At 44.4% G+C, this 12,041-nt stretch overlaps 1 long non-coding RNA gene across 2 annotated transcripts in view; it reads left to right on the top strand.

The window, feature by feature from the left end:
* The first annotated feature begins 645 nt into the window (after positions 1–645).
* Positions 646–12,041, top strand: part of LOC113920721 — a 42,701-nt gene continuing 31,305 nt past the window's right edge. For both annotated transcript variants that reach the window (XR_003519353.1, XR_003519354.1), the window contains exon 1: positions 646–768. This is a non-coding gene — a long non-coding RNA (uncharacterized LOC113920721). The remainder of the gene's footprint in view (positions 769–12,041) is intronic.

The raw sequence follows: 12,041 nt of genomic DNA, 5'->3' as shown, positions 1-12,041 counted from the left end.
TGTTGAGAGTGATATAATGATTTTCAAAATCACGCTGCCCAAAGGAGTCTAGGGCTCCTCATTTTGGAAATATGGGCGAAGAAACGCCACTGTGGACAGATTTTTTTTTTTCCCCCCCAAAGGTAGGCTTGTTGGGGCAAACAGCAGAATCTTTTCTTTTTGCAGGGTGAAAGCTTTCTGAAAAGATTAAGTTCAGCTGAGGTGTGAGGTGGGTAGTGAGATGCAGGGGAACCTGAAGATTTTGTACTAACCCTTGGAAATCACATGACCCGTAGGTAGCACTTAAAAATACCCTCTCTTTAAAATTAAACATGCATAATCTGGATGGTGACATCGATTTCTTTTAAGAGTGTGAATGCTTACATTTATTCTTTTCGACTCAGAAGCATCTGCGTATGCAAATAAAGGCCATATTTCCCCTTTCTGAAAAGCCCGGTGCCCTCCAGCAGCCTCCGGGCCCTATTTGAAGTGAATCTTGCTAAACTATCTGAGGAGGGGAAGGCCGCTGGAGAGGCAGCTGCTTAGGAACTAAGTTGTTTGTTTGCTTGCTGATTTTTTCCTTCTCATAATACAAAGAATTTTAATTTTACTCATATTACCAAGGTCTTACTCACCAGGGGACCTGGATTCCCTGGAGTCCTGGGAGTTAAGTAATGCCCTTAGACCCTGGGGAGCCTGAACCTTCTTCTTCTTGTGATGATTTTAAGAGTCCGCTTTGGCCTTTGCCCTCTCCTTCGCTTTCCCGAGGAAGAGACTGAAACAAAAAAGGTGCGCATAAGGAAGGAGGCCCAGGAGCGGGGAGAGTAAGCCGCTGGGGCAGTGAGCGCGGGGTCGGGTCACAGCGGAGGGCTTGAGAGGTCAGGGCCCAACAGGCCAGCCCGGGACGCGTCCAGGCGCAGGGTGCGAGGCGGTCCGGGGACCAGCGAGTGAGGGCCGCGGGGGGGTGGAGGGGCCTTGAGGGAGGGCGGGCTGCCGCGGGAGGGGAGTCCGCGGGGAGCTGGCCTTGGAGCCGCGGAGCGGGGACACGGGGAGGGCCAACGCCTGAGCTCTGAATGCAAGCAGGCTATTTTTAATTTCAATGACTCTATTAAAAGATCTAGAAGACCCTGAGGACCAAACTGGAGGTACAGCCTCCTGGGAGGACTGGGGCTTTCTGTGCAATCATCTGCTGTCCCTCCGGGCACGGGAGGGGGGCCGCGAGACCTGAGCCTGAGCCGGGGAGCGGGGGAGCCGGGGAGCGGGGGGGCGGGGGAGCCGGGGAGCGGGGGGGCGGGGGAGCCGGGGAGCGGGGGAGCCGGGGAGCGGGGGAGCCGGGGAAGGCCGGCGGGGTTGGCGCGAGGCGGGAGCCGGGGCAGCGCGCAGCTCTGTGGGCAGAGGAGCAGGCCCAGCCTGTCTGCGGCTTTGTGGCATCGAATCGAAATGACGCACGGAGCGGAGATGAAGAAGTCCATTACTAGTTTTTGCTGAGAGACAAAATGGAGTGGGGGGTGTGGAGGTGACTTCCTGGGGGAATGTCACCAACGGCGGCGGATTTTCTGGGAAGCCTCAAATCCTCCTACTGCATTTAAATTCCTATTTTGATGCCAGCGTTTTTGTTTCTTCCGTCAGAAATTGCTTCACGTGAAACTATATATTTTTGGGGGGGTCTTGTAGAACTAACAGGATTTACTGTCCAGATGAACAGACGGTTTCTGCTGTGATCTACTGCCCTCTGCTGGCCACTTCCGTTGTGTTTTTTTTCCCAATGGCTCAGTGGGTTTAAGAAGGAGGTTGGATTAATTTAAATAAAGAAATTCGACTTTTTTTTTAACTCTTTATGGGCAAACCTAAAAAAAAATCTAGGCTGTTACCACATTTAAAATAATAAATAGACTGAAGAATGTTATCTCTTAACCTTGCTGTATCCTCCTAAAATTATAGTGGACATTTTATTTCAGACTAAAACTAGCGTTTGGCTCCCGGGTATTATCTTTCTGCTCTAATGTACCGAAGACTATTCGTATGAGACTAGAAGTTCTCGGGCTAATTTTTATTTATAAAGACTAAGTCATATAACTTTCCAAAATATTAGGCTCTACCAGTAATCCATGATGTGGAAAGAGAATATCTAAGTCCAAAATAGAAGGGTACAATGAATAATGCAGAGAAATGTCTTTGAAGCCCACACAAAACTTTGCAAGGCACACTTGAGAGACAGCTTCTAAATACTAGGTTATGTAGAATTGCTCACTAGCAACAAGCGCCGAACCATTTCATGCTTTGTAATAACTTAAAACAAATGTTCATAAACGATGCAGTAGATTCATGCTTACTTGTCAAAGCAACTGTGATAGAATGAGAGTTAGTGACAAAGTGTGGATTGGAATTAATTGTCTCAGAATCCCCCAGCCTACTGCTTTGTCTACCGAGCAACGTTCTGCCTTTAATAGAAATTAGGAGAAAGAATTTGGTGTGTCACACACTTTATTGCAAAACCAAGGTTCAGTGGTGAATTCTAATTAAAGTCATTTTATTATTTAAAAAAAAAAAACCCATAAACTGTAAAGCATCTTTAGAAAGGGAAGCTACTATGGCATGGAAATGGATTGATCATTGTTGATTTAGCTGAGGTCTGTTTTAGAGTTAGTTATCTTCTGTTGTTTATAATTATTTGGGGTTTTGGAGGATCTCTTGTGGCTTTTCCTTGGGTTCTTTAGAAAGAGCTGAGTTGCACACATTTCCATTTGGTTCTGGTTGAGTAAACTTCTTCAGTGTATTGGGGTGTCACATCACTTCCTGGATGAACAGTTGGTTGCTGAGAGCAGGTTTATTTAAAGCAAGAAACTCCTTTAAATAAGTCTTTGGTCACGCTGTCGAGGGGGTTGTTAATGCACTGTGAGCACCAACTATACAAGCGTGGGGACGTTTGTAAAAGGCTCTCTGGTTTTCTGATGATGTAGGTCTTAACGAAGTCCTTTTTGTACATCTAAGACTTTATGTTCATTTTATTATACACAGTCTTAATTTGAGTCTGAAAAGGGGAGCTCCAGGGCAGACATAAAATTAACTTCTCTTTCAGTGTCCTAACCTTTTGGTTTTAATTTATTCACTTGTCAATCTTATGAATGCCTCATGAACTCCAGCCATTGATTTCCGGGGCCAATGCTATCTTTCCTGTTTATTATAATATATTGTCCCATTGTTGCTGGCCGTTTGCACTCAGTTAAATTTCCCACACAGCGGACAGGAAACCGTTCCATGGCATCAGACTTCCTTGGATTGATTTTCACAGAGGCAGGGAGGGACCTGCCCACTTCTGGCCCCAGTAAACGGCCTGTAGGCCTGTATGGACACTTCCTTCCAGGCACCCAGAGCAGACGACCGGCCTGGGCAGGCCCTCCCCTGCAGTCCCACGCAGCTCCTGGGAAAAGCCTCTTATCAGCACCGAAGATTATGTCATTTCTTTTTACATATGATGTTTATTGTCTTTAGAGCCCGCTCTGTGGGAATGTTCTTTTCAAGGGCGACAATGGGGAACCACAGAACAAACCTGGTGAAATCACTCAGGCCCGGAGGAGCAGGCCTTCCAGGCGCTTTATAATTAGAAAACAAGATGCTCGGCCACAATACAAACGATGTTTTTACACTCGCTGGCTACTGAATTATTTATTAATAAAAAGCTTTATCACCAGTGTATTATCTACCATCCTAAATGTAGTTATAAAAAACACTGAGAACCCATTTGGGATGAACCAGAGGACCTAAAGGGCTCTCTTTTTTTTTTTTTTAAAGTCAATATTTATGTTACTATTTTGAGTTTCACTAAACACTCCAAAGCTTTTCTGGGCAAATGTCAGCATGTATCCCAGTTAGTTGGGATTTAAGAGACACCTGCCATACATAGACTCAGCTCTTAGTTTGGAATACTTGTAAACTCAACAAGTTGTCTTAGCCAACACGTACGGGTGTTTGGTATCTTAAAGAAGTAGATTGCCACAATGGCTGATTTGCTGACATGTGTGCCATCAAAGTCAAACATTTAAACATCTTTCTGTAAATTTGCCTTTCTTTCTAGCAACTTGTTTGCCTTTTCGGGACTAGTTTATTGCAAAAGATGACACAAAATGTAGCAGATAACTTTCTAAAAAGCAGGTGTCATCCTTTGAACATGCTGATGAATCCTGTTCCGTCCAGAGCTCATTCTCATTAGAACACCCCCGCCCCCCCATACACGCAGGAGATAAATAGATAAATAGAAACCAGTTCCACAACCATAGCTGCAATCCCATGGAAGAACCTGTAGGTACAACCCACTTTGGGTTTCTTTCCTTCTCCCCCCACCCACCCAAGTGTAGAAGATTTCAGAGGTCCTAGGGGGAAAGAGGTAAAATTTACTTGGACTTTACCAAGGGAACTCCAAAACAGCTCAGTCTATTGGAGGGGGGCGTGGCTGGGGTGGGGGGAGCGGGGTAAGGAGGGGCTCAATTTCCATTTCAGCGTTTTAATTGTTTGGGATGAATGTTTCCCTCTGAAAATTGATGGCCAATTTATAGAGGTATTGCATGAGGTAATAATGGTTTTGATCAATTGAAAATGAAATCTTGTTCATTTGCATCAGCAATGGGCAGGACTTGTAGGGTTTGACCAAGTTTCATTAAATCATTTCCAAGGTTTAGACTTAGTTGAATGGGCCAAGTGACACCTAGGTTCTCAGACGAAGAAGTTATAGACATGCACATTTCTATTTTACTGATTTGGAAAGTGAAAGTCACAGGTATCTTGTGCGCAACTGAATCCCATATGTGTATCTCTGGATGGGAGGCGAGCTCTTCTTTTTACCACCCCGTTTGTTCAATTGTACTGTTTCCCTGTTGGGGGTGGGGAGGGGTTCTTTTATAGAGAATACATATGAGGAATCAAAACGAGATGACCAGATAATTTAATTTTACATAAATAGATATAGGAAAATGGCCCAAATAGGTAGACTGTGCTTTAGGGTGACATACTGGTAAGTAGAATCCATATTGGGAGAATTTTTCTCCCTCTAGTAAAGTGACTGATATTGTAGTTTATAGATTTGATCCAATTAATAGTAGAGACAGGCAAGCCATGCAGAAGGTGAGCTACCAGTTTAATTATGGATTTGTGTTCTTTCTCTAATGGATTTACTTGGTGTCATACTTCTTGTGTGCTTTCTTCTTAAACCATAGTTTCAATCTCTTATGGGCCTTGGGCAGTATCAATAGATTATGTGTATTGGATCCAAGTATTTTTGCTCACATATTTCCCTACATGGTGATTGAAAAAAATCCCAGACTTAAGGCTACAAAAAATACGTCGAGCTACCTCCAAGAGAAACTCTCCCTTTCTCCTGGAGGCAAGCATAAGCTAGTGGGTTTCTCTGTGCTCTAACTTTAGAGTCAGGGGTTGATCCAGGGAAGATTGGGAAACAAATTTGTGAGGAACAAAGTCTACTGAAGAGCCAGGTTAAGGGATATATGCAGAGTTAACGAAGTGTTCATTTTGCGGGAGTAACCTAGGAATACCCTAAAATTTCTGGCTTGAGTGATTGGCTTGTTGAGAGTGCTAATATTTAAGATTGGGAGACTGTTAAGGGGTACCAGTTTCGGTTGGGAAGTTGAGGAGACCACAGGCCCAGTTTAGGATGTGTTGGATAACACAGGTGGCCAGCCTATGGCACATCCGGATATTTGTATCCAGAAGGAGATGGCTCTGAGCACAGTTAGAGAGAAAGGGACAGGGCAAGTTTGTGAATGTTGGTCTGCACACATCCTCAAAACCTTGAGAATATCAAGGTCACCCAGGATGGTGAGAGAAAGGAGACCAGCGGGCCGAGGAAGTAACTCAGGGCACACCCGTTTTGAAGGTATGGTGAGGAGGACCCCATCATGAGATAGAGAAACATTACGTAGAAGAAGGAGCGTAAAGGAATAATGTCATGGTCATAACTGTGCCCATGAATCCTTCTACAATCTTTACACAGGGAGCATTTGTCATAGAAGAGTGTCTGTTTATCTGGAAACTTCATCAGGAGTTGATAAACTCTGGCAAGGAGGGTGTGGGGTTATGGCGCTCGATCCATATATTCCCTACAGATAACTTATATAAATTGTATAATGAGGAGGAACTATCATCATAGGAATGTTTTCACTCTGTATCAATTGGTCGGCCTTTGAGAATTTTTTTTTTTTTTGAAACCAAACTAATTGGTTTGGTTAAATGATTCATGAATAGGGCAGCACCCCACGGAGCAACTAGAGGGAAACTCCCCTTGAAAATGGTTTTTATGCTTTGTATTTCATACTGTTTTTGTTAAAGTAGAGAGGAAACGCCCTTCTCAGGGTCCCAGAGGACACAGAAGAGATTGAAACACCATCGCAACATTGTGAATCATCTTCAGAATGAGAGAGGGAGGCCGGTCACCCCACAAGGGGAGAACATCCATTAGGCTATGTTCACGGAGACCGTGGGTGAATTTCTTTTCTGAGGTAGCTTTTTCTCTCTATCTAAATTGTGAAATGGCTTAAGGACATTCCTAGCAAAGGGCAAAGAAAGCTGTATTTCTAGTAAATAGAATCTGTTAAAAGTCAAACAGACAAAAAAAAAAACAAAAAACTTCTGACTGAGGTCTGTCTCTGAAGTTTTAAAAATCCACCCATCAGTGACATAATTAAAACAAACAAACAAACAAACTTTTTTTGTTTTTTATTCGGTTTTTATTCAGTACACTGAATACATGTGTACTTTGGAAAGGAGATTGACATGTGGCCAAGGACAGTTCTGAAATACTGAGTGATTGTGGAGACCCAGGAAGACAAGGGCTGGAGAGTGCCTAGGAGCTCTGACAAGAACGACGACTTTGCTACCCTTTGCCAGAGTCATTTCTGTCGTGTTGAAGAGGCAGAGCGCAGATGGTCCTTGGTACAAACATGCACGCGAGGTGAGGAAGATGTCACTTTCATCACTTTCGAGCAACTTGGCTGAGAAAGGAATGAAAGCTAAAGGTGGGAGCTAGGAAGTGACTAGGAGTCAGAGTGACTCTGTTTTATTTTATTTTGTGAAAGAAAGGGGGTTGCTTAGAAGTTAGGGAGAGGGGCGACGGAGGGAGGGAGGCTGGGAGAGAGATACCAGGAGGGTGTAAGGACAAGTGAGCAAAGGAATGGGGACAAGATGAGCCTTTTCTCTTCTCCCTCCTCACTATGGGATGTTAATAAGCACGATCCCCACCCTCCGTGACTCTTACCTGCTCATCTCTCACCCCAGTTCCAAAGGAGACCACCACCAGGATACACTCTCCTGAAACTATGGCTCCTTGCTCCTCACTAACTCTATGAAAGAGATACCTGGGCTTGATGAGTGACAGGAGACTTTCTTGGACTTGTGTCCCCTGGCTTTTCCTTTGCAATTGCCCTGTAACTTCTCCCCATTCCTTTGGTCCCATGCACATAGGCTCCCAGAACCATTTTTCTAGAACACATTGAATTCTCTTGGTCTAAAATTCTGTAATGATTCTCCATCAGTTCCATCTGGATAAACTCCAAGCTCCTTAGCTTGGGAGATGAGACAAGGCACACGACACGGGTGTCCTTGCGCATCTGGTCCTCCCCTTCTTCACATGTATCTAATGTCTGCTCACATCAACCTGTAGCTCATTAACCACACGCATGGGCCCTGGAGAGTGTCCGCCTGGGTCCAGCCTCTCATTCACCACTTCGGGGTTTTGTAAACTTGGGCAGATTACTGTCCGTGTCGCCAGGCTTTCTTATCGGTCCAGTGGGGGCAAGTAGCACTTACCTTATTGGGTTGTTGGCAGGATCAAATAAGGCACTAGTTAAAGACCTTTGAACAGGCTTGGGCTCAGAAGACACATTCGTTTAGCTGTCCTTATCAGTGCATTTCTTCCCTCCTTTGTGTCTGCCCACGGGGTCTTCCCACAGTCCTTCCAGTGCAAAATTCCTGTCTTCTCAAGATTCAGTCTAAAGGCTCACCCTGCTGCCAGGCTCTCCCAAATGTCTTCCCACCTGAGCCTGGCCCGCACTTGCGTCCGTGTTCTACTTTTCTGCCCTGTTTTCTGTGAGCATCTGTGGAGCCCCATGCTAGCCCTCTGCCTAGTGGAATGATTCCCATGCCTGTCTCCACCAGAGAATTATAAAGCCTTTGCGAGAGCAAAGGTCAGGTCGTAGTCACTGCTGTACGTCCAGCACTTTATAAAAATGTTATCTTCTCATTAATCTTAATAAAATACAAATGTTATCCTTCGATGGTTAATGTGTCTGTGTTTCAGATAGTATTATCCAGACAAATCAGAGATCAGACTCAAGTAGAGAGTTCATTTTGCGGGGCCTCTAGCACAACGTTGAAAGAAGAATTGTTGGAGCCAAAACAAAATAAAAAGTGTGGTGAATCCTAAAGACCGATAGCATGGTTTCTAAGAGAAAAAATGTTGCAATCAGAGAGGTCCTTGTTAGAGCCTTAATTTAACTTCGATAAAGTGGAAAATGGCACCATGTCTGGTGTGCGTAGGGAATTTAAGAATAGAGGTTATAACTAGGAGTTTCCAACTCGAAATGTTCAAGTTGGAGAGGTTGAGACAATCAGCCTCCTGCACGGACTTATGATAACTTACACTGTAGCGATTTCATCCACCTGTCACCCTTTTAACAAGCTGACAAATATTCAGACACTGCTCACCCCAACTAGTTCCCTCACCCCAAAATATTAAGGTTTCCTATTCACTATTCGGTGTTCAAAAGAGATATTACGAGCTTGAGTGATAATGCACAGCCAACAAGGTGAGCCTTTAGGGGAGCGTGTTGAACACAGGATATTTGCAGCTGTAGGGCTGTTTTCCATACTAGATTTTGTAAGGCAGCAAATAATCAGCACTGGCTTTTACTAATACATAGAAATCTGCTCCATCTGAGAATGCTTAGACGCTAAAAGTAGACCAAATTAAAACTTCCGTGAGATAAAACTCACAATAAATTTAACTAAAATTTTCAACACTTAAAATTTGTTTGATGTTAGGATCTGATGGCAGAGTTATCTCAGGCTGTGGTGAGACCCCCTTGCAGGACTGCTGTGAACTTCTTCCAGTTTGTTGCTAATTTCCCCTCAGTTTTATTTGGATCAGGGTCTTGTCTCTTTTCCCCCAGGAGACATGGCTGGTCTCTCTGATGGTCGCCGGGGCCAACTGTCCCCTCCTGGCTGGACGCCTCACTGGGATCGGCTCCATGTAGATTTCCAGACATGATTCTTTCTGCATCCAACTCTGGTCCCTTGAAAATTGTGCAACTTTTTACATCCATCCTTATACATCCTTACCAGTTTTCCTTGGTTATGACCACTAGTGGTGCTATTAGTAACCCTCATTAGTATTTTTGCCATTGTTATTTTATCTAAGGAATATGTTTTGAAAAAAGACAGATAGCTCTAATGAGAAACCCAAACCTTGAGGCTGCTGACCTAATTGTTTTTGTGGTTACCTGGATCATCTGTCACACTGTCACCATCAATGCATGAGTAATATTTCCTTACTTACCTATAATATTTCCTCTCTCAAATAGGATTCTTTTAAATATAAGTAGTGGGTAAAAACCTGGATTCTGACACAAATGATACACTAGTTTTGGAAGCGTGTCAGCAAGGTGTGAGTCTGGGACTGGGTTCTACCTAAAGGCTTAGGGAAATAGTCTTAGTATCATTAAGCACTTCCAGCCTGAAAATGAGAAAGCTGCCTTCAGCATCGACATCATCCCAACAAGGGCATGTCGCCACATCTATGCGATCGATCCCTGGAAACCGCTGCTTCTGGTAATATTCTTCATCGGTGTTGGTGACTCTGTGAAGACAAGAAAAAGTTTTTTTTTTTTTAAAGATTTTATTTATTTATTTGAGAGAGCGAGAATGAGAGAGAGAGAGCACATGAGAGGGGGGAGGGTCAGAGGGAGAAGCAGACTCCCCGCCGAGCAGGGAGCTCGATGTGGGACTCGATCCCGGGACTCCAGGACCACGACCTGAGCCGAAGGCAGTCGCTTAAGCAACTGAGCCACCCAGGCGCCCAAGAAAAAGTTTTATTCCCTTCCTCCCTTTGTCTTCCTTTACCTTCATCAAATCCAGTTTGTCTGTGTTCCAAACTCTTCCTCCATTGTGTCTTCCGATTGCTGTAGGTGAAAGCAAGACAAATTTCCTTTTGGAGAAGCTATGTCAATCTATTATTACTCTCCAGTTACCCTCAACTAATGTATTCATTCACAACACATGTCCCATAAATTTGAATCAGAAATAAGAATAGTCATAAATGTAATTGTTTATTTATCACTGTTCATGTACATGGAAATAAATGAAAGTACATGTGATTCTACAAGTGTCTATTTTACCTAATGAATTACATATCCAGTTAGAGTGCCTTCACCAAGGTGGCCACATAGGTGGTTCCTGACTTTGCCTCCCTTCACGACACCACCGAGAGAATCTTAGAACACAGGGGTGAGGCTGAAGCACCCCCTGAACCTCAGGGACCAAGACAGATTGCATTGGAAGGGGAAGAGGAGAGGCTGCTTGTCAACTGCATTGCCCTTCCTCCAGGACAGCCCTGCACCACATGGAGAGGTCCCCCCTTGAGCCTCCGGTTTCTCCAGCAGGAAAAGAGAACCAGTGGGGAAAAGCAGCCCCTCCCCAGCATTATGGGTCACTTTGTGGGAACCTGTACTCAGATCTCCCACCACGGAGATTACAGGGGAATCTCAGGGCTCAGCCACTTGGAATCTGACTGTGATGGGAAAGGAGGGAGGGGCTTGCAAGAGCCTGTGCATGGTTCTTGGAAGACTGAATTCACACGTGCAGGGCCCAAGTAGTAATCCCAACCAACAGTTTTGCTCATCCGCAGAACCACGACGGGGATGCACCTGAGAACTTGGCAGGGTGCAGATCTGCCTTATTTGGATCATCAAACAAAGAATTTTGCCAGCCCCAGTTCCTTGTTTGTCCATGTCCAGGCAAGGTGCTGAGTCATAGCACCAGGTGCTATGGAGTGTGTCTTCCAGCCCCATCTGACCAGAAGGCTGGTGACAACTTCTGGAAGCTCTGTGACCCAAGGGTGCTCAAGCTGAGAGGCAGGTAGGCAGGGCTGACTGCCCCCAGAACAAAGTCAGTACTGGGTATAGACGCTTGCTGTGCAAGAGCTTTCTGAATTAGGTGAGCTAATTCACTTGTCCATGTACTCCTGAATATAATGCCCAGTCTTGATCATCTTGAAAGCCTGACCAGAGAATTCACACAACCATGGAGTCTATCCTATAGCCTCACTTGGGTAGAGAACCAAGCCAAGAGTCCTATCCAACTGTCCTCAACCAGCAGCACATGCTTCCATCCCCATCCTGAGAGTTCAAACAATTGCTTTACTTCAAATAGACCATAACAGCAGGCCCCACCTGCCCAGAGAAATTACCATCAGAAACACCCAGAAACCCAAAGTGAGCTGATGCGTGAAGAGTTGTCTCTGCCAAAGCAGACCTGTAAAGTCTGAAAGAAGAGGCTCATTACACAAATGCACAAATTCCAATATAGGAATCAAGGATCATAAAAGTCAGGTAAATATGACACCAGCAAAGGAAACTAATAAAGCTCTAACAACTGACCCTAAAAAATGATCTATGAACCGTCAGACAAAGAATTCAGAATAATCCTTTTAAGGAAGTTTAGTGAACTACAAGAAAACACAGAGAGACAACTAAATGAAATAGGAAAATAATGCATGAACAAAACAAGAAGTTTGACAAGGAAATAGCACCCATTAAACACCGCTGTCCTGAACAACCACTCGAAGAGTGGGAAACACTCCCAAACTCATTCTACAAGGCCAGCATTATCTTCATACCAAAACCAGAAAAGGATGCTGCTAGAAAACTATAGGCCAATATCCTTGATGAGTAGAGACAAAAAAATCCTCAATAAAATACTATCAAAATTTGTAGCATATTTAAAGAACTATTCACCATGATCAGGTAGGATTTATCCCTGGGGTAAAAGGATGGTTCAAC

The sequence above is a fragment of the Zalophus californianus genome, chromosome 3 (assembly GCF_009762305.2).
Source record: "Zalophus californianus isolate mZalCal1 chromosome 3, mZalCal1.pri.v2, whole genome shotgun sequence".
Lineage (NCBI taxonomy): Eukaryota > Metazoa > Chordata > Mammalia > Carnivora > Otariidae > Zalophus > Zalophus californianus.
Note: the sequence above shows the minus strand (reverse complement) of the source record. Positions and strands in the feature narration are given on the sequence as shown.